General features: G+C 39.0%; 3 long non-coding RNA genes across 7 annotated transcripts in view; 1 reads left to right on the forward strand and 2 right to left on the reverse strand.

The window, feature by feature from the left end:
- LOC135278259 (uncharacterized) overlaps window positions 1-686 on the reverse strand; it is a 6793-nt gene extending 6107 nt beyond the window's left edge. Inside the window, exon 1 of the long non-coding RNA XR_010345808.1 lies at window positions 75-686. This is a non-coding gene — a long non-coding RNA (uncharacterized LOC135278259). The remainder of the gene's footprint in view (window positions 1-74) is intronic.
- Window positions 1-10005, forward strand: part of LOC135278235 (uncharacterized) — a 22931-nt gene extending 12926 nt beyond the window's left edge. For 2 of the 3 annotated variants that reach the window (XR_010345784.1, XR_010345778.1), the window contains exons 3-6: window positions 3832-3915; window positions 5030-5098; window positions 5675-7509; window positions 9597-10005. This is a non-coding gene — a long non-coding RNA (uncharacterized LOC135278235). The remainder of the gene's footprint in view (window positions 1-3831; window positions 3916-5029; window positions 5099-5674; window positions 7510-9596) is intronic. The other variant, XR_010345785.1, reaches the window with a different exon arrangement.
- LOC135278246 (uncharacterized) lies at window positions 750-25083 on the reverse strand. Of its 3 annotated transcripts, none has more exons than XR_010345787.1 (3): window positions 24909-25083; window positions 21510-21686; window positions 750-1281 (listed from the first exon to the last, which is right to left on the reverse strand). It is a non-coding gene; the product is annotated as an uncharacterized LOC135278246 (long non-coding RNA). The 3 variants fall into 3 exon arrangements; XR_010345796.1 differs by lacking the exon at window positions 750-1281 and adding an exon at window positions 6088-6224; XR_010345792.1 differs by lacking the exon at window positions 750-1281 and adding an exon at window positions 10494-10790.
- Window positions 25084-25683: the final 600 nt, after the last annotated feature.

The raw sequence follows: 25683 nt of genomic DNA on the forward strand, positions 1-25683 counted from the left end.
CAATATTTCCAGAGATTTATTAATTCAAAAGGGCCTAGAAGTGTTTTACAATTGAAGGTTCAGATTCTACTCACCAGCTTTATTTAGCCTTCACTTTCTTTCTTCTAAAGTTCATTAATTTGGGTCCTGAAGTTGTGGTGCCAAAAATGGTTGAAGCAGTAGGATATAGAATAATAGAATCATTTAAGTTGGGAAAAACCTTTAAAATCATGAAGTTAACAGTTAACCCACCACTGCCGAGTCTACCATTTAACCATACCCTAAGTACCTAATTTATAAGACTTCTAAATACCTTCATATATCTCAGTCCCTTAACAGCCTGTTCCAGTGCTTGGTAAATCTTCTATCAAAAAAATTTTCCTAATATCCAACCTAAAACTTTCTTGATGTGACGGAGGCCATTTCCTCTTGTCCTATTTCCTGTTTTCTGGGAGAAGAGCCTACTCCCACTTAACTGCAACCTTCTTTCTGGTAGTTGTAGAGAGGAGTAAGATCTTCCCTCATCCTCTTTTTCTCCAGGCTACACAACCCAGCTCCCTCAGCCATTCCTTGTGAGGCTGGGCCTCCAGACCCTTCACCAGTTCCCTTGATCTTCTCTGGATATCCTCCAGCCCCTCAATGTCTTTTTTGTGGAGAGGATTGGACAGAATTCAACACGTGGTCTCACCAGTGCTGAATACAGGGGGACAATCCTGTCCTGGTCCTGCTGGATGGATTATTTCTGATACAAGCCGGTGCATTTCTTGGCCAAAACAATGCTGGCTCATGTTCAGCTGGATGTCGATCAGCATCCTCAGGGCTTTTTACTTCAGACAATTTTCCAGCCACTCTTCCCCCAGCCTGCAGTTCTGCATGGGGTTGTTGAGACCCAAGTGCAGGACCCAACATTTTGCCTTTTCAACCTCATACAATTGGTCTCAGACCATCAATCCAGCCTGTTCAGATCCCTCTGCAGAGCCTTCCTGCCCTCCAGCACACCAGCACTCCCACCCAGCTTGGTGCTTTCTGTGAACTCACTGATGGTTATTAAACAGCACCGGCTCCAATATGGAGCCCTAGGGATCACCGCTTGTGACTGGCCATCAACTGGATTTAAATCCGTTCATCACCACTCTGGCCTGGCTATCCAGGTGACTTTTTTGCTCACTGAAGCATTCTTCATCCAAGCCATGAACAACCAGTTCCTCCAGAAGAATACTGTAAAGTGTCAAGGCTTCACCAAAGTTGTAGGTAGACAACATCTGCAGCATTCCTCTCATCCACTAAGTGGGTCACACTGTCCTACAAGGAGACAAAATTAGCCATAGTCTGCAAGTCCAGACCATACCTGATCTTTTTATTTTTATGACTATATCTAAACGAACAGGTGCATATTGATATAGAGTCCTGTCAATGCATGTATCTCCACTGTGCTTTCAGACCCACTTTGGGATAAGACACGGATGTGGCCCTGTCTGCTTGCACCACCATCATACCCATGGGAGGGAAGCAGGGTATGCAGAGCTCAGCCAAGTTGTGCCCCCAAAGCTCTGATCTTGTGCCTGTGCCCCAAAAGGATTCAACTCCTGCCCTGAGCCTGCTGCCCTTCGAGATGGAGTTTTACCTGCTCTCTGCTGGAAGAAATGTGACTCTGGAGTACAATTTTCAGTGTAAATTGTAGAATTGTGGGTGCATTAGAGCAAAAAGAAATTAATGGAGAAAATTAAATCAGATGATGATTTTACAACACACATCTATTGTGCATTCAAAAATCACCCACTTCACTAAATGTACCCATTCTAGAAGTAGCATGCAGAAGTTTTACTGCAATGACATGCTGTTTTCTTTTCTAATGAGGAAATGAACAATGAGTTATCCTCCTTTAACCTTGCATGTAGAAAATAAGTCCAGCAGGCAGGAGAGTTGATGATTTGAGATGTTATTTTCCAAATTATAAAGCTTCCCGTGGAGATGAATTTTCTTACAATCTCTGACAAACTATCTGGTGATTACTGTGATAAGAGTAGTAAATGATCTAAAAATATGTATATCATCTTTTGAAGTAGAAAGGAAGTTTTACATGAGTTCTTTAAATCTCAGAGCGGAGCCATTTGTTCCCTGTTAGATAAACACATCATGTTAGGGTTTACCCTGAGCAGCCTAGCAGAAAATAATCTGCATAAATAGATGACATTTTATCAAACAATGAATAAAAGATTCAAACAGAAAATTTATTTTGTTTCTAAGAGGTGTAAAAAGAACAAAATTACCAGGTTATTTCTTTTCCCTTAAAATCTTTTTATAGATAATGGTGAACAGATGATTCTGTCAAACTTCACTTGCGATGAATTCAAGACAAGATAATATCATCATCCATCTTCTTGATGAGCCTCATCATTTTATCTTCAGTCTGAATCCTGGAGAAAACTTAAGCTCTACACATCTCTTCATTTAAAAATTATGGTTGAAGGAGAGAAAATGTTTAAGGTCAAGCTTCTAAGCTACCATCTGGCGCTCATTTAACAATTGCCAAGAACATCTGCCACTACTGCACATGCCTAAGACAAAACTTAGCCAACATCACCTTTTCTTTTAAGGATAAAATCTTAGAATCACATGAGCATTGACTGAGGTGCCTTTCTGTCAGCAGTCAGAATTTAGCACAAATTTAGTGGTTTGACAACCCAGTTAATAGATAAAGGCAGTTCTGTGGTTCACAACACAGAGTTCACCGTCTGAAAGCCTGGTTTCACAAAGAGTAGTGTCACTTACAACTTTGCAAGACACATCAAAAATGTTGGGGGTGGGGTGGGGCAGAAGGGTATCCCCTGACTGATGAGAGCTGAAATGCAGTTATGGGGTAGTAAAAGAAAACTCCCATAGTTCCCATTCTTGAAGCCACCCCTCTGCTTTGGCTCTCAGGTTGCTGAAGGCAGTATTTTTGGAAAGTGTTATAAGTGAAATATGAATGCAGATGCTTAAGAGCTAAATAAAACACGTCCTCAGAGATGGGTATAATATTCTCTAAACTTTTATCACAAAATTAAAAGATATAAACATCTGAAAAACATATGGCATACAAGGTCTAATTTCTCAGATAAAGCTCTGTGTCTTTATTCATATTTCAAGATATATGAAATCCCACTGGTTGTTAATTCCTTACATTGTGGAAAATGTTTAGAGTCTTTAAAACAGTGTAAGGATGCTGCTCTTTACTCACGTGCATGAATTCTTAGTAGCAAGAAGTAGATAGGAGATGAAGACCTGTATAACTTAATACAAGAGAAATGGTTTGGGGTTTGGTTTTTGCTTTTCATAGCTTGTATGGAAATTATCTCCTCTAAATGATGGACATGACATATAAAATGCCTATTAAGATACAATGAAAATTGTAACTAAAAGGAGACATTTTACATGGTTGCATCATTAATTTGATGATTTGATCAGACAGGGCAGACTCTTTCAGACATGCATAGTGTATCAAATTTCTGTAGTTTGGTAAATGCATTGGATTATTTTCCATAGGTGAAAAAAGTAATGCAATATACTAAGTATTTAGTGATTTGTCTGAGCTATATAATAACCAGTGCATGCAATTCAAGGTAATGCATATAATGAATATTTCATTAATATATATAATGAATAATTTCATTCCACTTATAGAACAATGAATCAGTATTTTAATGGTGTCTGGAAAGCAGAGAAAATTGAAGTGATTGTAAGACTGAATGTGGCTAAAAATTCCCACATTGATTACAGATCAATTTACTTTTGAAACAGGAGTCATGCTTCATGTGTTTTTTTTTTTTCTATTTAAGTTTCTAAATTATGCTACATTTTGTATTTCAACAGATGGCACAATTTAATCCTTATCAGAGGGACAGGAGTTATGTAGAAACTGGTGGTGTTTGTCTTGTGGTGTGGAGAAGATTAATGGTAAGTATAATATTTTGGGGCTTTTTATTATAGCTAAATATAGGTCTCCTAAAAAATTATCATCAAATTGGGTTTTATGCAGAATTTTTCTGTTTGTGTGAAAATGAAGAGAACAATGCCTGCAGCTAAACCTCCAATCAAACAACTATTAGCTTTCTAAAATTCAGAGCACCATTATCAAATCCATTTCACAAACAACATTGTATGTGATCTCCACCCAGGCTTATCTTGCCAGCTCTATTCAAGAATTTTAACTGGCAGAGGAACCTGTCACTTTGAATGTGATTTTACATTTTTTCTTGATGCTTAGAAATAGTTTATCTTTAGTAGGACCTAAATGTTTTCTTTGCTTTTGAAATGCCTCTAGTCTGAACAGTCTGCTCACAGCTGAAACAGAATTTGTAAGCAGGCTGGCATTCATGGTGTGACACTTTCTCACCTGATCCAGATTAATTTAGACTGCCACTGAATCCTCAGTCTGCTGAATCTCCCTGGAGTAACTTTTGTACATCATGAAAATTTTAAAAGAACTTCTGCTTTTAAGAATGAATTGACAAGTGAAAAAGTGATAGTTCACAGAATACCCACAGATGTAAAGCAAAATGTCTTCAAAACCTTAATTACAGTACAAGGATAAGAATGCTGAGATTGGTGTTAAACTACATTTATAAGAGCAAACATTTAAAAGTTAAGAAAGTCTAGAAGTTAAGGTTGACAGGCAAAGTATACAGGATTTTTAGTACATTTTGCATACTTCAAAATAGGAAAAAAATAATGTTTTTTGCTTAGTTTAGAGCCAAAGAAAGACAAATTTGAGTAGAAATGTGCACGAGAATTGTGTATAAGAATTCAGCCTCATTCTTTTCAATAGAGTTGGAGCTTTTCATTGGGCTATTTTAGATATTAATTTTTATTTTGCAAATAATGCCACAACTCTAAATTGTGGGAAAGGCTAAAGCTATGCTTTGATTATTTGTTTGCAGTTGGTAATCATATGTATTTGCTTCCCATGTTTGCTAAGCTGTATTTTTGTGTGTTGTTGAAGCCGTGTAAAAAATTAGAATGGTTTACTGTGTTAATGCCTGTCTTTGTTGTGGTTTAATTCCATTGACAGTGAAACATCATGCAGCCACTCATTCATTCCCCCCTACCCAGGTGAAGTGAGGAGGAGATTCAGAAAAAGGTAAAACCCACAGGCTTAGATAAGAACAGTTTAATAATTGATATAAAGTAAAATAGAACAAAACCAGCAATTGTAGTGAGGAGAGAGAAACAAGTAACACACATTACAGCTGCTCACCACCCACTGACCCATGCCCAGCCTGGCCCCCAGCAGAAGTCAGCCCCACTGCTACTCCCCAATCCAGTTTAGGTACTGCACAAAATGTCCTACAGTGTGAAATGTCCCCTTGGCCAGTTCAGGTCACCTGTTCTGTCCATGCTCTTCCCATCTTCCTGCACACCTGCTCACTGGCAGGAAAGAAGCTGGGAAACTGAACAGTCCTTGACTTAGGGTACGCACTGCTTAGCAACAACTAAGCCATCAGTGTTTGGTCAATGTTATTCTCATACTGAATCCAAAACACATCGCTAGGAGGAAAACAAACTCTATTCCAGACAAAACTAGGACAGTCCAGTAACAGCCAGTGTGAAGCTGCTGCACAAAACCATGTCTGTCTCTTAGCAAAACGGGTGAAAATACTATTTAGAGTCCATCTCAATGCAGTATGGTGCTCCTTAATCGTGTTCTATCAAGCAGGCACACAAGCACTGGAAGTCACTGAAGAAGAGTAGGAAAAAAAAAAAGGAAAAAAGAGCAGGACAATTTGGAATTAAATCATTTTGGCAGGTGAGGGGACTTTCAACCTGGGTCAAACTAATATCAGTTGAATGATTTGGAAAGAAAATCCTCGTGTGGCAAATATTTTCTCTTTCCTTTTATCAAAGATATTTATAGGTTTTAATAAGTGCAAAGATTCGCATTCAGCATCTAATGCAGCATTCTCTGTTGTGGTAACAATGCTGATAATGCCATAAATAAATTCAGTAGTCTGGAGTTGCTCAAGTGATGAAATCATCTTCTTTTTTAGTTCTTCCTCTTGCTGGCCCAGCTACATCTCTTGGTGCCACTAAAAGCAGGCAGACTTTTGAAGAAGTATTATACAGATTGAGGTGGAAGATGAAATGTCATGTCACATATACCCTCCTGGCTCTCAGCTGCTGAAAGCTGATGTTCCAGGGCATTTCCCTCCATCATTAGGAAAGGGCTATTATGGAGATAACATGGGTTGTGGTGAGGTTCGGTCGAACTGGAGGAGAAAATGCATGGAAAAGGGACCAGGGAAAAATGGGCAAGAAGTAAAAGGTTAGAAGAAAATTTGATATTGCAAGAAATAGAGGAAAATAAAAAAAAGGAGAGACTAAAAAGTAGGTTAAAATGTCTAAGGAAAAGGGTTGGGAGGGAGGGAAGAGAAAGGGAAGGAAGTATTGAAGGTTAGTTTGAGAAGTTTGCTGACACTCTCAAAAAATGTGTAGTATCAGGAATTCCCCAGAAATTCCCAACTCTACAAACAGAAGACAGGCAATGGCTGAAAAAGTTGGTCTTATTTTAATTAAATGTTTATTTAAGTCTAACATATTTAAAAATTATAATTGGTTTCCCCCAGCAATGCCCTTAACCAAGCCCCTTCACAAAGATCTTTGAAAAGCAGTCAACTCATGAAAAATCCCACTTGGCAACCCTTTTTCCCTGAAAAAGGAGCTTACCGAAATCTTCAAAGGCCAGAATCTGGCATAGTTTTCTCTTGAGTAAAGTTAACTCTGTGAGTTGAAGCCCCGCCAGGCAGTGCGATGTGCTCCAGCTCGCTGCACGCGTGGTCTCTGTGTGCCCAAACCCATGGGCAGGAGTGACTGACCTTTCTGCCCAGTGACACCTCATCCCATGCCACCTGCCCCTGCCTGAGGAGCCTCATTTTTGTGCATGGCCCACGTGGCAAACTGCAGCTGCAGCCAGGATGGATGGATGAGGTTAGTACCAAGGCAGCTGCATGGTGTAACCCATCCCTGCCCTCGGACTGTTCAGTGTCCAGCTGCGGCAGCGCAGGGCGTGTTCTATCAGCAGGTTTGTGATCCCACAGGGAGAACAAATACATGAACTTTCAATGAGCTTTATTCTGCCAAAGCTGATCCTCTCCCACTGCCCTTCGGTGTGGGCAGACATTCCCTGCAGCACTGGATGAAATATAAGGTGCCATAACTGTGCACCTGAGCAGGTTTTCATCCAGACACCACAGAGTTAAGGCTGGGTTTAAATGATTGTTTCTTGGACAGGACTTCTGATGACTGTGATCAATGTTGATGTGTAAGAGCAAACCTTTCAGAATAAAGAATATAAAATCCTATTACTCTGCAATTAAAATCCACAGGGATGTTTAGAGAAAATTAAAATTCATGTCCTTGTTGCTACCTGTAAAAATGGATGGAGCGACTTGTTGCCTGAAAGCTCAAATGGACTGCAAAACTTCTAAATGAGGCGGATGTTGGGAAACCACAGCTCCAGAGTTCTGAAATTCAGGCTCTTTTCATGCATTCTAGGTAGGATACTTAAATATTCATATCACATAGTCTTTGCAGGTCTGATATTAGAACAGACACGGAATAAAGGTCAACAGAGAGAAAAGTCTAATAATAATAAAACAAAAATGCATATGCATTCACATTTTATCAAATACACAATGGAGTTGGCTAGGGATGTATAGAGGAATTCATTTTTCAGACAGAAAAAAATGGTCTGTGAAGGAAAGCTTTCATCAATACTTTATATATAGTTTCTGCGTGGAAAGAATTCCTGGTGAAAGTACATGTACAACCAATTATCCACTGACTGCAGCCACCTCTGGGGAGAAGGAATAGGAAGTCATTTCTACAGCTCATTTTGTCAAGGGACCTGGCCCTCTGGTTCAGAGTGCCCAGACTCCTGGTGGAAGTGGGAAGTGGGAAGCACTTTGAGGGGCACATTCAGAGTTGTACAATGCCTTGCCCCAGCTCCTCTGCCTCACATTCCCTTCTTGCCCCCAACCCAGCCCAAACCATGCCTGGGATAATGGCAGTTTTCTGGAATATGCCTGGGAATCTAAATGAGGATGTCTACCACTCTGCTGGCCCCACAGTACCTCTCAGAAGCTTATTAGTTAGAATCTGTCTCCCTCTCTATCCCTCCTGATGGTTGTTAACTGTCAAGAAGTTCATAAGAGGGAATTGAGTTTTCCATTCTGAAGAAAAATCAAATGATTTGCTTTTCACTCTGAGACCTCACCAGGCACAAATATACCAAGTACAATTTAGTAATATCAATTTAATTGCATATTTCCTTCAAACTATATGACCACCTGGATGCAGTCACAACAATAACAACAGTAAATCAATATTTGTGAGGAAATGCTGTAAAGTATAAAGATCTAATAGTATGCTTTCTTGGAAGCTGCTGTAAAATTTTTTGTTTCCTTTTGCAAATGAGTGCTAAGAATGCCAAGAACCAACAAGTGTGTAATATTATTTTTCTCAAGATGAAATGAAAAGATATTGATTTCTGTGAAAGAGATTCCTTGATATGTAAACACATTATTTTAAGGCTTAGAAGAATCATATACTTTTATTTCTTCTGTCTTCTGAAAACACTTGAAGGAAATATTTTATCAAAAGAATTAAATGACATGTTGTGTATGGCCCCAGAAAGAAAAAGCCACCAAACATATAACTTACATTTTCACATTGTGTACATATATATTCCTAATTTTACCTTATATTTACTTAAATAAAAAGCATCTCTGAACACTAAAATACGTGAATCTGCAAGGTTTCTTCTGTGAGAAGTAGCACCAAGGCTGTCTGAAGGACACTCAGTCGCATGGTTTAGTGTGACGAGTAGGGATTTGGACATGATGATCCTTATGGATCTTCCAACTTGAGATATTCTGTGATTACATCATGTCTGATCATGAGGGTGAATATCAGAAGAGATTTTCCTTCATATCACTTGCAAGGACCCCTCAGGTGGACATGTTTAAATGGTAATTCCACTGCTTTATAACAACACAAGTGACCACCAAACAGGAAAGAAATAGAGGTGAACTAGTACAAAGCACCTCCTTTTACTGGGTGGTTTTGCAACTGACACTTAGGGTTCTCCAGTTAGGGTGGTCATTCCTATAATTTCATTGACTAGGGAAACCTTTAAAAAGAATGTAGAATTCCATTAGCATTCTATTAGTCCTCAGGTGCAATCAGCCATTTGAGCCTCTGCACTGTATTTTAGAGTCACTTGTCCACTACAATTAGCATGCCAGGAAATATGTGACTGATAATCTAGTAATTTCTATATTTCTATAGAAACATATAAATATGATATATTTATATGTTTATATATATATATTATATGTTTATATTTAGAATATATAAATATACATATATATGTAATAGATAAAATAATATAAATTTATGTATTGAATATATATCTAAAATTATGAGCTAATGCTTATTTATAAATTTATACATATGAATTTGTATATAGAAATCTAGTTATTTCCATATACCCAGAAGGAGAGAAACTTTCCAGATTTAAGAATTTTAGATTGCAGAAATATCCTCTACTCCTCTGTTTTTCTCTTTTATATTTTCCTCAGAATGGACCACCATTGTTCTGATTTAATTTGGTATAGACTGTTCTGACTCATCAGCTGAAGTATCCTTCTTCAAGAGGCTTGGCCATGGAGACTACCATTTCATAAATACCTTCCATTTCCCATCAGCTTTGCCCTGTCTTGAGCATGCACAATGGAGAAGGAAAGGCCCAGGAGTTACCAATTACTCAATAAAGGAGAAAGAACATTCCTGTGTCTGCCATGGAACAGTACAAAACAGCAAAGAAGAAAAGCATGTGTTGTATTTGTGGTCAACCAGGACAGCAAAAGGAGAGGAAGCCCCAAGATTAACAGAAAAAAAAAATCTGATTTGTAATGGCCACAATAACTAGATGGAAAAAAGCCACCATGTATTTCAATTCCAGTTAAATTAAATCATGTTTCTGCCTAATACTTTTGATAATTTGTCCATGAACGCTTTGTTATTTAAACAGCGTTCATGTGGTACAGCCAAGTTTAGAAAGGATTTATTTAACATGCCATTACAGCAATTAGCCCCAGGGAAAGTTCAGCTTGCATACCCAGCTTCTAAATATGTCTTGAGTTTGTATTTATCAAGCGAGTTTCCTTTTTCCCCCTACTGAGAATAAACTTTTCTTTTTTTTTCCCCTCGCCTCACAGCTCCTCTGAAGCTTTCAACCTGAGCTCTTTTGTGAGCACCTGGCACACTGGAATTGCAATCCACAGGTCTCTTCCACATTCCCTCCTGAGGACACCGTAACAATGTCTGTCCTCAGTCAGGTGCATGTGTCAGGCCACAGGTGTGAGTTGGGATCATGACTGCAGGTGTTAAGTAGATAAAGACAGAATGTTTAAGAGGCAGAAAGGAGATTCAGGATGTTGAAGTTCAGTTCCAAGCTCTGATGTGGTTGAGGCAAGTCATGTAGTCATTACCTGTATCTCGGCTCTCCGAGTCTGCGTGGTGATAGTTGTAGTTTACCTCCACTGTGGTTACTCAGTCGGTAGTGGATGAGCCATCACTTGCATTATTTACTTACACCAGGTAGCACATCAAGGGTCCTGTCTCACTTTGGGCCTCCAGACACAACCATTCCTCAAAAAGCTTTTTGAACCCTATGACTTTGAACAGATCTTCCACAAGGAAGAATGACATTCTGCACAGTGGAGGAAATGAGTTCCCAAAAAATCTGGGTCTGAGTTTTCCAGGATGTCATACTAAAAAAAAAAAAAATTCATATTTTCTCTTATAAGTAAAAACCATTTTATTATCTTCTGAATCCAAGACATAACTTCGTTAGTCTGTACACTTCACTTGATGACAAGGAGCAGACACAGCACTTCCTCACCACCAATAGCTCTGGACCTCCTGATTTTATTTTCACTTTTCCTTTACTATCATCCACAGAGGTAACTCTCCAGATTCCCTTGGGAACAGGGAAGGAAGCGATTTCTTACAGGTTTCTGCAGAATGCAGCATGTGCAACTAGCATCTCAATGCCACAATCCCACTTCCATCTGCCATTGGCTGACGAGCCTCTCACAGTGCATGTAGCAAGAACTTGCAATTTTTTGCCCTCCAGCATAGATTGGGACCAGTTTCTGCAATATTTTCAGCAGGATTTCCCACAACATTCAATGCACGAAGCAGAATGCAACTCTAAATCTACTGCTTATGTCTTCAACTGCAATTAGGTTTTTTAAACTGTTTTTGATGAGCATGCATTTTACAGTCATAATGAATTGCAAGTGTTGCAAAAGAAAAATGGTGTTTCAGAGCCACTGAAACATATTAGCCACAAGAGGCTATGGGAATGTCACTGCCTGGGTTAAAAGAGTGATGTTGCTTTGGTTTTGCAATATACATAAAAAATCAGCCTTTTTCACTCTGCATACTCTTTCTGCACAACACGCTGAACATTAATTATACACTAGCTATGAACAAAGCACAGTGATACCAATGGAAATTCTTTTTCTGAAGCATCAACAGGACTGGCCAAACTCTGAGTTATTTGAGGCAAAATTCCCCATCTAGTTTAATTTTCTACCACTTATTCTGTCTGTATCATATAAATGAACTGAAGTACAATAATACTTCCAGAAAATGACTCTAAAAACCCACAATTCCCTGACAGCTTCAACCACTGGACTTCTTTTTTAAGAGTATTTTGAGCCTTTTAGTGCATGTCTGCAACAAATTAAAATCTGAATATTTCCAAATCTATTTCCCTGCATTATGTCTGGATTGTTCAAGATGAATGGCTACAGCAAGAAAAAGTGAGAGGAATTTCAAGGGCTCCATGAACACTGCCTAGTGTACCACTGCAGTATAAGATTAACTGACATCAGCTTGACCTGCTGCTTGCCTGAAGGAAAATGGTCTGATGGTATTTGGTAAAGTTTATGAGATGCAGGTTCCCACTGTGGTGTAGGCAGGTCTTTAACTTGCTGTCATTTATGACTGTAATGCTCCCTAGGCATACAGCTTTGTCACACAAATGACAGAGAATCAAACTTCAAATTGGTGATCTTTTTTTCCTCCACTTTTCCCCAGCATCCTTTGGAATGAAAGGAATGTGATACAGAGAGAACAGCGCAAGTGTGATGAATATTTATTGTGGGGCAGTCATTAATAAAATAGAGAGGAGTTACATAAGCATTTGGAGAGAAAATATATGCAACTGGTCTCAACTACTTGTTTAGAACATATGATTTAATTTAATTTTAAATTTATTTTAAATTCAATCTTATTAACTTGGAAAGAAAGAATGATTCTTCAAAACCTAGTTTGGAAGAAACAAAAATTTTGCTCCCTGGTCATGAATCTGTGCTATGTTTGAAGCACTCATTTTAACAAATGTAATGAACAAATACAGAGAAAAATTTTCCTGGAAAAATTATTGAAGCCCAGCTTTTGAACCCCAGCTAGCTTTGATCAAAAGCAAACTTCTATATAATGTTAGAAAACCACTCATATATTTTAGTGGGAAAAGCTCTCTGGTTATAAAGGAAAAAAACAATCACGTCTGGTTTTCCCTCACTGGATTCCTGAAATTAATAGGGAATGACATAGTGGCTGTGAGCGTTTCATAGTTTCTGGGGTGGAGAAGGAGGGAGTATTTCTCACTGATTTCTACTGACCCCTTGTGGTAACCTACACTGCATATCATGTCCTACTGAAGGAGACTTTGGCTTCCTCACAGTAGGAAGCATTTACCATGGGCAGGAATAGTCTTAAGAGCTTACTCTGACCATCTCAATGGACTTTTGAGAGAATAAACCCTTAGGTTGTCAAGAATCCAGCACATGGCCAAAACTCAAAAATTTTTCTTAGTCTGTGAGGGGAAGATTTTGGACTGCTTGGAGTGTAACGAGGCTGCAGTTCCAAAGGACCGGTACTGACAATGTAAACATGAGACTGAAATTCAAGTAATTAATTCCATCCACCAAAATCCCAGCATTTAATTAGAGGCAAATGTATGCAACTTTTATTTTGCACTACTGGGGAATGCCATTGTCTATACAAATGTCTTTCCAAAGCCTAAATTCAGCGCTAAGATGGGAATTTATTCAAAGATGGGAATTGCCTCTCTGTTGGGTAGTTTAGTCTAGATGTCAGCCAGAATAAGAGATGGGACAAGTAGGAGGGGTGGTTAGAGATATTCCAACATTTAGCCTTTCCAAAGTACATATTAAATCCAATGAAAGACAAGAATTAAAAAAATACTTATTTGGAGAAAAAGATTAAAATGACTGTAATATATGTTCACTTTCAAGTACATGTAAATGCTTTATACTTGCATACTCAATATGCAAACATTCTGTCACTTGGGAACAAGCCAAGGTTCTTGATGCTTCAATTTGTCCTAAAAAGAGAGTCACTTTCAGAGGAAAAACATAACTATGGAAAATATTAAGGAGTGCATAGTAAATTTTGCAGTTTGATTTTTATATAGAAAAAGTACATCTGAATCTCTCATGATTCATATACCTGGGAATTGTACTTTACAGATTTTGTCAGCTGTCAAAACACATAATTAGTACCTGAAAGATAGTTATTGTTTATTGATGAGAGAAAGTAACCATAAGCAGTTCCAAATTTCATGTCATGTTTCCCTAGTGTTTGCAAGGATTAAAAGTCTGCTACCTTATGTGACGTGCCTTCTGTGGAGTTGGTGGTTTGTTATATTAGTTGTAAATATGTTCCAGACTATTTGACACACATGGAACCAATTCAATGAATTCAATATTGCTGTCATTCTTCCCCTTCTCAAGGAAAAAAAAAAAAAAAAAAGAAGAAGAAATAGCTGGAACAATGAATAAATGTTATGTATGTTGGCGAAGCATACCATGTACTATATACATAAACTCCTTGCTCCATATGTCTTCACTTGCTTCATGTGCTTCCTGTAAAATCGCCTTAGGTTGTCCATGAAAAGTTAGGGGGAATAAATTCCATTAATGTTTTCTGTTCCTTAAAAATGAAAAAGAAGATGGTAAAAACTACTTAGATGAAAACTGTTAGTTATAAAATTTGAGTGCAAGTAAATGGAGCTTTTAAGCTTCAAACAATGTAAGTGGGCAGCAAAATCACCTGGGAAAATATATTTGCTTTAGACATAAATGAATTGGGTCTAAACTAAATATCCTTGTCTTTCCATATTAGGGAAGCATCTTTCAGCTTAACTTTTGGAAATCGGAATAATACAAGACAGTCATACCTGATGGGCCACCCACAGTGCGAGCACGGACCTCTGACATGAAAAAAAACATGGAAAGCAGACATACCTAACTCTTCTCCTGTGATTGCAGCAGAAATGAAATTAAATGTCTGAGAAAATAACCCTGTACAGAATTTAATCAATCTTGGAATACTTGCCTGAAAAATGGCACTTTTGGTTTTTCCAACTGAAAAAAGAAAATTCATTGGAAATTTCCCTGAGGTTCCATGGACTCAGCAAAACAGCTAAGCCATTCAAGGGGTTGATGAGCAATAAGTCCGGGGCCTAATATTTTTCTGTTTGAGCCAGGCTTGAAAACCAGTTATTTTGAAGTTATATTTTATATAAAAAAATATTGATTGAAATAATAAAATCTAAAATCACATGATCTACATTTTCATAAGTTCATCTTTAAAATATTGTTCTTATGTCTGCAATGAAATTTGTTATCCACTTTTCCTTCTTATGTGTTTCATATACCAGTGACTTTAATATGCTTTGGGGTGTTTTTGAATGGGGTAAGTTTTCTTTTCAAAACAGTTTAAATATCTGAACAGATGTAAAATTAGCCATCATTGACAGTATAACCAGTTGTGTACTGAGACAACCTTGTCAGAAAATTCTAATATGATCTTTATCAGCTTTTAAATGAGAACACGACTATCAGCTTCAACACAATCTAGGATAATGTAATGTTTACAGCTGAAGAATGACTGAATGCTTACACTTACAGAAATGTTTGCTTTTAATGGCCACATTTTCTATTCCCATGATACAATAGTCTAAAAAAACCTTTTCTGTCTCTCATATAGGCTGGGTCATAACAACAATTATTATGATTTTTATATCCATACAATGATGCCTACAAAATATTTAATACCTAAGCAGCTGGTGCACTGTGGCCGATGCTTACTAAATGAATAAATGTTTTGTCTTGTGTTTCCCCCGTGTACTTGCCTCCATCTGTTGTCTTGTGTCATTTTTGATTGAGGCCTAGAGGCAGTACCACAAAACAAATAATGTCAATTTTGTTTTCATTATTGCAGGGCCAAGAACCCTACTTCCAGCCTGAAAACACTCTGGCGCTTGGTGCTGTACAAACACAAATGCAAAGAGATGCTTTCCATGCTTACAACCCATGCAGTAGGACGACTTTACAGTACAAAATTTTGCATGAGAATTTTAAATTGCTATTCATTATAGGACAAATAACTTTATCAAGCATGAGTCTGAGTGAAAGCAGATTTACCAAGATGATGGAGGAAATTGTTTTTCCTCCTAATGAGCACTCAAAAGTGAACTGTGTTCTCCAGGTCAAAAAGCAGGTGAGCATCTGTTTAAATTCACATCCTTCCCATCTTCACCATGTCTTCCCTCTTCCAGGACAAGAGCTCACCAGCTCAGCTCCACAGACTCTGGGCACCATGGTGTCCTTGTGCTTAGCCCTTGGGTGTGTTGCACTGGCTGCTTCTCCCCCTCGCAGGGGTTGATTAATCACTGTGTTACCTCCACACATGCCCACAGAGCTGATCTCCATGAGTGCATTCTATAGACAGCTGTCATCAACAGGGCTATTGAAAACAGTGCTTTTAGGTATGGGATGGTTTCCCAAGGGGCTTCCTTCTCATTTTCATTGGCTGCAGAGGGAGCAGCCAATTAGCACCTGGCTAATTCAGTTGATTAATTCATGTGCTTGAAATTGGCACCCTAAAACTGTTACAAATATTTTAGGACGGCTATTGGGTCAGAATCAAACCATAAGTTTTAAGGGCTTGCCTGTGCAGCCAGGAGGTACATAGGTTCCTGGATTTGGGTGGTGGATTTCTACACCCATACAACCATATGGGCAGATCCATACAGTCATTCTGTTCGTTTCAGCTCCTGAAAATACATCAGTGAGGGTTACAGAGTTGGTGCTTACTAGCACAAAGAGGGAGTTTCTTCAGTCTGTGAACAATTCTGCAACCTAAGCCCTGAAACCCAACCTGTCTGTAATCAAACACTCCTTGTTTGAGACAGTGGCACACAGAAAAGAGAGCTGCAGCAAGAACAAGAACAAAAATGTCAGAGAAGAGTGACTGAGGATTGCAAGTTCTGGGGAGCCTGTGGTCCTGTGTGTTTGGATAGCGAACTTAGTCAGCGGGTGCAATCCAGCACAGACCCTTTGTTTGGGCAATACCTTCTAGGTCTGAGCCTTGCTGACATTAGCTATTTAAACCCAAAGAATGATTAATGTACAGGTGAGTGGGATTTCAACCCAAATATGAGTATTTTAGGACAGGTCTGTTGCCAATCTCACAATCCGTGAGCCTAATTTTCTCGAGAAACATCTTGGAGTTGTCTGTCTCCACTGAGCAAATGGCTTCAGGGACAAAGAGCTGAATCCTGAACTGAGTGAACTAGATTGTCCCTGACACCTCTGTCAGGACAAGTTTCTCTCAAGAGAAGGACACGATCGCTTTTTCTTGGAACTGCATAAGACATCATTCAGTATGGCCATGTTTGACAACTAAGAGAAATACAGCTGTATTCCAGAACTTCAGCTAAGTAACTTGTATCACGGAAATTTTTAGAATTGCAGTTAAAGCTGATGACCCATTTTCCATTATTGTGAATCCCAAATAAGGTGTATTAAATATTCATTTTGGATCTGTTTCAGAGTGTACCTCTGAACTTGGAAGGCCATTCCCCTTAAGGAAGAGAAAAAGGAGAAAGGGGAATTCCCTCATTTATTTAGAAGATTTATCCTGTTTTGTGTAATTGCTGGTATGGGAGCAATGCTTCCCCTCAGAAATAGCTGCATGTCATATACTGCCAAGTGGTCTAAAATACCAAATTCAATGCAGTAAGACAGATACATCCCAGATATGGAAATTTTGTGGAAGAAACTGAAAAAAATCTTATTCACCTCTGACCTCTTCTTTCTTACATATAATGAGATCATGTGATGGACCTAATGTTAGACTCAATGATTCTTGGGATGAAGTAATCTCTGAAGAGATTTTGGGTTTCCTTTGTTCTGTGGTGGTAGAAATTTTCACTTCTGATCATTACCTTGCTGCTATTCAAATGCAAGGCAAAAATTTTTAAAAGTTATGGATGTTTTCTTACCTCACTTCCCCCCTTACTTTTAATAGTCTAAGTAAAAGAATAAATAAATGCTTGATAAGCCCGTGTATCACAGATGCTTCTTCCGAGCTCTTCCCACATCACTCAAGTGAGCCAAAGCCTGACAGTGAGGCCAAACCCCAATTCCTGATATTATTACTATGATGGCATCTATTCCATTTATAATCAGAGCTCCCACATCCCAAGCACTGCACACTACAGATAATCATAGTATCATGGAGCAATCTCAGTTAGAAGGGATCCACAAGAATCACCAAAGTCCAGCTCCTGGCCCTGCACAGGACACCCCAAGAATCACACCATGTGCCCTAGAGCATTACCCAAATGATTCTTGAACTCTGGCACGGTTGGTGCTGTGGCCGCTTCCCTGGGGAGACTGCTCCAGTTTAAGAGAGATTTGTTATCCTCCAGGGATAACAGCCTAATAGGAATAACAAACGAAGCCAAAGGCTGTTCTTCCATTCATCAGCAAAAGAGACTGAGCAGTTTTGCCCTGTGGATTTTGTGTGAGAAAAGTCTGCAACTGCCTGTACTGCTGGTCTTTGTCTGATCCTCAGAGCATAACTTAAAAAAAGGGGAAAAATGTAGGAAGATGAAGGTAAAGTCAGTTACAAAGTTCTATATTTGATAGAAAGCTATGTGGGGAGTAAAAACAAAATCATAGAATGACAGGACATAAATGCAGTAGGAGCTAGGGAAAGATGAAAGAAGAAAGGAAATTGGATAACAATAGTGATCAGAAAGAATAAAGGCAAAGACAAATAATGACAAGCAAGAAAGAAAGAGGATTAAAGGTGAATGATGAAAGCTATGGAAATAAGAGTGTTAGCTGCTATCAGAATAACAGAAAGTTATTTAAGATGTCATTGTTAGGAGTCAAAAAACATATTTTTGTTTAAACATAGACGATCCTGAGAAGAGGAAGATTTCAAGGCAAAAGGGACTTCAGGGAAATTGAGAAAACAGAGAAAACAGCTGACAATATGTTTATATGGCACCAGCAGCTGCTGGAGTTAGCTGAGGATGGCCTAGCTTGGTGTACTGGCAATGGTACAGTTTGTGTTAGCACTGACTTTCACATAGCCTAAGCAGTCCTGTTAAAATATGGGGAGTTAAAAAGTATCTGAAAATACTCTAACAAATCTCTTTTTTTTTCTTTTGAAAGTTTCATCTGACAGGATGCACCATTATGAGTTTTTATTGTTTTGTTCTTTTCAATTTTAATAATGAAAATTTTTGTATGGAATAAAAAAATCTCAGAATATCATAGGGAACATAAGCAAACTTCCCTATGAATAGCTCATATGTGCAGCACAGCTTTTGGAGTTTGTTTTACAGGCATAATTTGGGCTGACTTCCAGGGAGTCCAACACTGAATACATGCAAGGAACTACAGGTAGAGTGCCAGGCCCTGAGAAATATCCCTGTCTCTTGCTGTTCTCTGCCCAGCCCATATGGACCTCTGAGATGCTCTTGCCAACAGGCTGTGCTTACACCATTTAGACCTGAATTAGTGGTTTAGGGAACAAGCACCTGAAAACCCAGTTGCCACAAAAATAGAGCTGGGAATACCTTCACCCTCCCCTGCAGCCAAGACTGTTCCCTACCTTGCAACAATAGGCATAAGCACTGAGAGCCTGTACTTCCCAGAAAAAAATGTCAGCCCAATGTCATTATTCTCTTGATGAGGGATGGGTGGGATGAGTAAAGCAAGGAGAGAACCAGATATGGCAGTGAGGTCCCTGCCAGGACAGCAGTGGAAGAGCCCTGGGGCTCCATTGGGATAGAGCCCTGCCATGACTGAATCATTTCCAGTGTCTCTGCATATGGGGGCTGGGGAGTATTTGAGATCCAGGTGCTAATCCAGGTTTGCTTCCAAGCTTGCTTCCAGGTCTGCTTCTGTCTTTGCCTAATAGCAGCAGCAGCAGCAGCAGCAGTACCATCACCAGCAGCAGCAGCAGCAGCAGCACCTGGTGTCCATGGCTGCTCAACAGTATCTCCAAATTCATTTCCAGAAAGGACTAATTGCAGGTGATGTATCTGCCATACCAAATTAGAGAAGTCCCACCAACTGTTGTTTCTATATCCCACTGCTTAGTTCAGTAAAAGACGTGTTTCTCTAATTCCTTGTATTAGGGCTTTGTTGTCCCCAGAGAAGAAGTCTCCTTAACTTAATAGCAGTACATGTGTACTTAGCAGCTTGTAACACTGCTCTGCTTCCTCGAATTTTGAGGTACACTGAGTTTGTGAGTGGGACTGGTTGCCACAAGACCCTGTAGTCTTACCAGCTGAAACAATCTTATTTTTTCCTGGGACCTGTATCTCATTCAATTTCTTATGGGTCAGGCTCTTTAAGTACCATCATTTTACTATGAAGTCTAATTCCCAAGACCTGACTCCAGGGATTTGGTGATTAACTGGGATTTATGGTGCAGGAGAGCCATACCTTTCTGTGACTGAAATGACAATAACAGAGATAATATCTGCAGATTTTTTTCAGTCAAAACTCTTGCCTAGAAGAACTCACAAAATGAGGGATTTCTGGCTGCCAAGAGATCTGTAAACAGTAATCATTGGAGCCGGGTGGGAAAAGTTAATACCAGCTCCAGGTAGATTTCAATATTTGATGACTGCTGTTGTGTCGATTTAAAATGAAAGCTCAAAATGGCAAAGTTCTGCTTCGTCAGATTCCAAGCTCAGTTCAAAATCCATCTGAGCAGATGAAAACTGTTCCTAAAACTCCAAAAATTCTGAAATATAGACCTTGATGATTAATTAATCTTTCATGTGGAAGGTTTTGCACCAGGAAGGAAAGGATTTCTGAGGCCAGGCTCTTTGAAGCCCACCCAGAGCTGGCAGCGTGACACACACTGCTGGTGGCCAGCAGTGAATGATCTATTCTCACCAGAATTTTTCCCAGTGAACTCCAATCCTTCTTAAACTGGCTTGAGGATGATTCAGTCTCTTATGAAAGAAGCCTCTGTGAGCCATCACTATTCAGAAGGAACTGTCTAGAAAATATGTTCCTTTCCATTTAGAATCCAAAAAGGGTACAGAGAATACCATGTTTCATCAGCATAAATAATTAACTGCAGAATGACGTGTAATATTCATACTTAAAAATCATTAAACAAAATAGGCTGGAAAAAATTTTTAAACATGGAATGATATTAATCATTTAGCCACAAATTCAGCTTAGAGCTTCTCTTTTGTTTAATTTAATTATTATTTTAAAAAATCTATTCACAGGCAGATGTTGCTCTGCAAATCCATAGAACTAAGACCCACACGTGAGACAGCCTGAGGTTTAGTAACTTGCAGTATTAATTAGCATCATGAAGCATTGTTAATGATAGTGGACAAAGTAAGAATGAAGAATTTTCTGTGCTTGGTAAAGTAGGGATGAAAATGGGTCAAAAGAACAAGGCTTTTCATACAGCATTGCCTTCTTAGCGGTATTGTATGCTCACAGATGGCTCTCTATCTTTTCTGTATCTCCAAGCATGCACAGCAGGATCCTCTCAGAATGGAGGTGTTTAAAAGAAAAGAGAACACCAGAAGATTCATGAGGATTTCCTAGCAAAGAAAACACTACCATGTAAGAGCTGAATTCATCTCAGCAAGTGGAGTCAGCCAGAGCTGTGCCACTGTTCTCACTGTGGAGTGAAAGGCAAACCCCATCAGCTGGCATTGTTTGGTTTGTGGCATGGAGAACAACCACACACAAATTCGCTGTGTCAGATCTCAGTGATGGTCTTGCTTTGCCTTTCTGGCATCCATTCTGTCTTTCTTCTCCTTTTCCCCAGCAAAAAGCACTCAGCCTGAAACTGGACCCTCTGTGAGATGGCTGTGATTCTGACACGTAAGGCGATAATTTATAAAATAAGAGTAAAAAGTTTAAAGATGGACTGGTTGGAAAAAAAAATGACCTGGATATAAGCATATAAATAAATATATAAATTCTGGATATAAGAATGTCTGAATATTTGCTCCAATGTGACTGTCACCTATTATCCATCAGAAGGCTACCAGCGCCTCAGCGTAAAGAAGAATATGTTTTTATCCTCTGCTTTATTTTTATGCTTACCTTGAGTTTCTGGAGTAAACTGCAGCAACTTTAAATCATGACCCATCGTGCCTTTTGTGCTGCACTATGTTCTCAGCCAGTTCTGAAAGGCTTCATTCACAAACTAGCCCCTGCCATGCCAGGGAGCCTCTGCCGAAGGAGAAGACGCTGTACACTCAGGTTTTGAAGTGCAGCCTACTGAGGAAGAAAACATTATTCTCTTAGGATTTCACTGCATTCTGCAACCCTTTCAAGTACAAAACCACAGTGCTTGTGAGCTGTTCTTCTAGTACTATATGTACTTCACAAACTTAGGCTGGAGCCATAGACAGACCTTGGACCATAGAGAAACTCCTTTGTGCCACTAGAGATTCACAAAAAGTGACTTAAAGCTACTCTGCTGGGGAAGGCAATTGTTTCCCTGAGCCTGGAGCATGGGCAAACATTTGTGAAACATTCCAAGGACTTAAGGCATCTTACAGGCCTTTGTCCTTAAACACATGCATGTTTTGGAAAGCAAGTATAAAATCTACCCTGTGATGATTCTTGATTCTCTCTCACTTCACAGCTATGTTTGTTATTTTTTTCAGTCAAAAGGCTGAAGGGGACTGCACAACAGCAAAACAGAATAAGGGCTTGTGCACTTGCAGGTCATATACAGTTATTTCATGAAATGTGCCGTCATGTAAAGCACCTACAGTTAAGATTTCTTCTGGAGAATTGCCTGTGACAGTGAAGTGAGGCACTTTTCTTCATTAGCTTGTTCATGACAACCTCATATTGAATATTTTATACATTCATAAGGGAGTTACAGACACATGCATGCTTTTCTGTCTCATCTGCAAGGTTATTCCTTCTTCAGAAATAAACAAGAAAATTGTGATTGTCCTGTGGTGATTTACTGTACCACCACTAAATAACATGGAAAATGAAAATCATAACACAGCTACATAGAGGTCTCCAGTGTCGCCATGGCAATTCTCAGATGTGTAAACAGGTAGTCAATGAAAATTTACAGTGAAATAATTTTCTGAGTTTGTGGTTTTCCTTTCCTGTTTAACAGCCCTGTCTGCTGGGCTGCCATCTCACCTGAGCTGTGAGGTCTCTAGGGCAAGCTGTGTGTGTGCACAGTGCCTAGAGGAATGTCCAATATCTTACCAATATCTTTAGCTCTCACTTAGAAGCAATAGGTCAACCAGTATAACAGGTGCATACCAGGATAGTGACCAGTGAAAGCACAGTGTTACTTTGCTGCTATAATATGATCCTAGGGAAATATTCCTAGTGTTATAAAATGTGAGAGGAAAACACCTTTCCTTGCTGGCAAAGAGAGGCAGGAATGGGGTTAGGGTAGACCTCTGGATGGCACTGTGTTTTGTAGGCAGAAGGAGTTGGAAGAAATGGATGCATCATTCAACACAAATGTACTTTTGCTAAAAACTGATCAATTTATCTGGCATAAAGGAAGACTCTATTTCTACAATCAAGATCTGAAGGCATAATTACATGAGCCACAGCACTTGTAAGGATGTTCAATGCAGACATAAATTTATTAGAAAGCAGAGCAAACACATTTGCATACTGATTTCATATTTCTAGAGGAAAAATTCTATGCAGTATGCCAAAATAAAATTTAAATTATCTAATATGAAATGGTGAAATTTAATGAATGATTTAATAACATCATTGGCATTAGCACAGATGGCTCACCATGCTGGTTCTTCACTCTGTCTGGTATAATGGGAATAGTTGAGAAATGCCACACATTTCTATTATACAGAATTATCCTGGGTGCCTGTACAGAGCTCTACTGCAGAAGTTCTAGTGCCGAAGCATTAAAGTTATCACTTATGTTTCAAGTGCAGAGGAAAAGCCTTGTGATTTATAACAACTGCTGAGTGTCTTAGAACAATACAGAAGCAATCTTTGTTCTCTGAGAGTCACACATTGCCCTGAAGTCATATGAAAGAAAACAGAAGTTCCTATGGATCATTACTGCTAATAAAATATTTCTTTCTGAGGAAGGGGGGAAATTAACAATGAGCTCTAAAGCTGATGGGCTGGGCAGTAGTCTAAGCCTAAAAAGGAAATAGTATTTGCATGTTTTCTGTAAACTTTAGCCTGACTTTGGTATCTTTGAAGGATACAAGAATTTTTAAAAATGGCTGGACATTTTCTAAAATATATGTAATTTACACATGCTAGCACTTAATGAGATGAGAACTTATGTGTATTAAAACTGAACTGAGGCCAAAAATCACTCTGTTTAAATCTCTGATTTGGTTAATTGTGCAGTCTTATGAATTAGCAGAACCTGTGCTTTGGGGAATAGGTAGGAGAAGGAGGAATGGGGATTGGTCGCTGGTGCAAAGCTGTGAAGTCTGGACTTGTTACCAAAATAAATGTTTGGTAAATGATACCCTTAAAATCTGATAGAGAGCAATCTAGGTAAACCAGAGGACTCATTTAAGACCAGTTATTTTGTTATGAGAATAGCAAAGCTTCAGCTGCCTCAGGTTGGGTACTGGTTTGCTTGACAGTGAGAACTGACTCCTTAGAAAATTTGAATGTATAATTTATAGTCAGAATATGAGTGATTTCAGAAAAACTTTTCACAAAATTTGTGAGCATGCAGATGACCTTCCCGTTTCATCCTTCATTTCAGATTTTCTAAACAAGCAGATAATTGTTATTATTTTAATGTTTTATTCAATAGTGCCTTTTCTGGTTTCATCAGAACAGGGAATTATCATAAAAAGCAAGAGAACAAGGTTAAAACTCTTACGCCCCTTAAGTTCTTGACAAAATTATCACTGATTTAAAGAGGAAGGAGATGTGGTTTTCTCCCCAGTGCTTATCTACATACTTGCAAAACAGAAGTTTATTTTAATTTTGCGCTAGGATGCATCTAGAACTATCAAGCCTCCCTCAAACAGCAATGTCTCAGCTGCTATTTCTCCATACAAAGGCAATTACAGATTTGCTTCTGACACCTGCGTGTATGTTTCAAGGCTGAACTAAAGTGAAGCTTGGTTAAACACCGTTTGTGGCAGTGGGGTTACGTTGCGTGCGACAGCCCTCACCTCCCCTTTCATCTCCCCCTGAGAGCAGCCCCTTTGATGGCTTTCAGCAGAATGACTTATCCCAACACCTTTTCACACAGATTGCACAGTGAACCCCCGAGCAGTGAACCAGAGGGTAAATTTGCTTTCTGTAAGAGTTTGCTTTTGTTGGAGAGCACAACTGAGACAGTGGGTCAGGAGAAGCTACTTCCATCTTTAAAGCGCCGTTGCTTGGTAGGGGCTTGTGACTAGTTTGACAAGGGTAGATCAGACATTCAGTATTGTACATCATTGTAGTTAGCAAGTTAACTCTTAGAAGAAGCACTTTAACATAGTTTAAAGCCAGCATTTGACCTACCTTCAAAGGCAGTAACTGTTGTCTTTTAGCACACAGGGTCTTTGGAAGTTGCACAACTTTTATCTTGGTGTCATGGACGGTGGTGAAATGTGTTGTCTCTATCTGACAAATGTAAAAAGCAGCAACAGAATAGTGAAGAATTCTCCCTGAAGTCTAATGATCTGTTATTCATCATTGTTTATCAGTGCCCCTACTGCATATTTGCTGTGCTGTCATGGAAACAGCCATTCCACCAACTTATTAAGAGAAAATTAAAGTGACACTGTCAAGAAAAGCATATGTTAGAAATTAATTTCTTACCTGCTTCACAAAAAAGAAATCCCCCAAATATTTTTAATTCACAATAATCCTATTTGTGTTCATCTTTTGTGGAAAAAGTAAAGACAGAAGCTATTTTATAAATTCAGAAACCAAAAATAAAGAACTGTATACAATAGATCACAACTGAATTTACAACAGAATTTAATAGAATTAGTTCATCATACATTGTTTTGGTTGTTTTCCAGTCCTTCCACAAGGGCAGGCGACTCCAGCTAGTCCTGTATGTCAACTTTTTTATACGGCAAAAAAAGGCACAGTAGTGCCATTATGCACATTGGTACATAAGGGGACCTTGTCCCATACTGGCTGTACACTCTGTCTCAAATAATCAGGATAAAGTTGGGGGCAGTTTCAATGGGGCAGTTTCCCAGCAACAGTGGAGATACTCTGCTTTCCTGATCTTTCTCTCTATTCCCATCCCAACACCAGCTTTGTCCCACATTTTCCTTGCACT

The sequence above is a fragment of the Passer domesticus genome, chromosome 1, assembly GCF_036417665.1.
Source record: "Passer domesticus isolate bPasDom1 chromosome 1, bPasDom1.hap1, whole genome shotgun sequence".
NCBI classification, from domain to species: Eukaryota; Metazoa; Chordata; class Aves; order Passeriformes; family Passeridae; genus Passer; species Passer domesticus.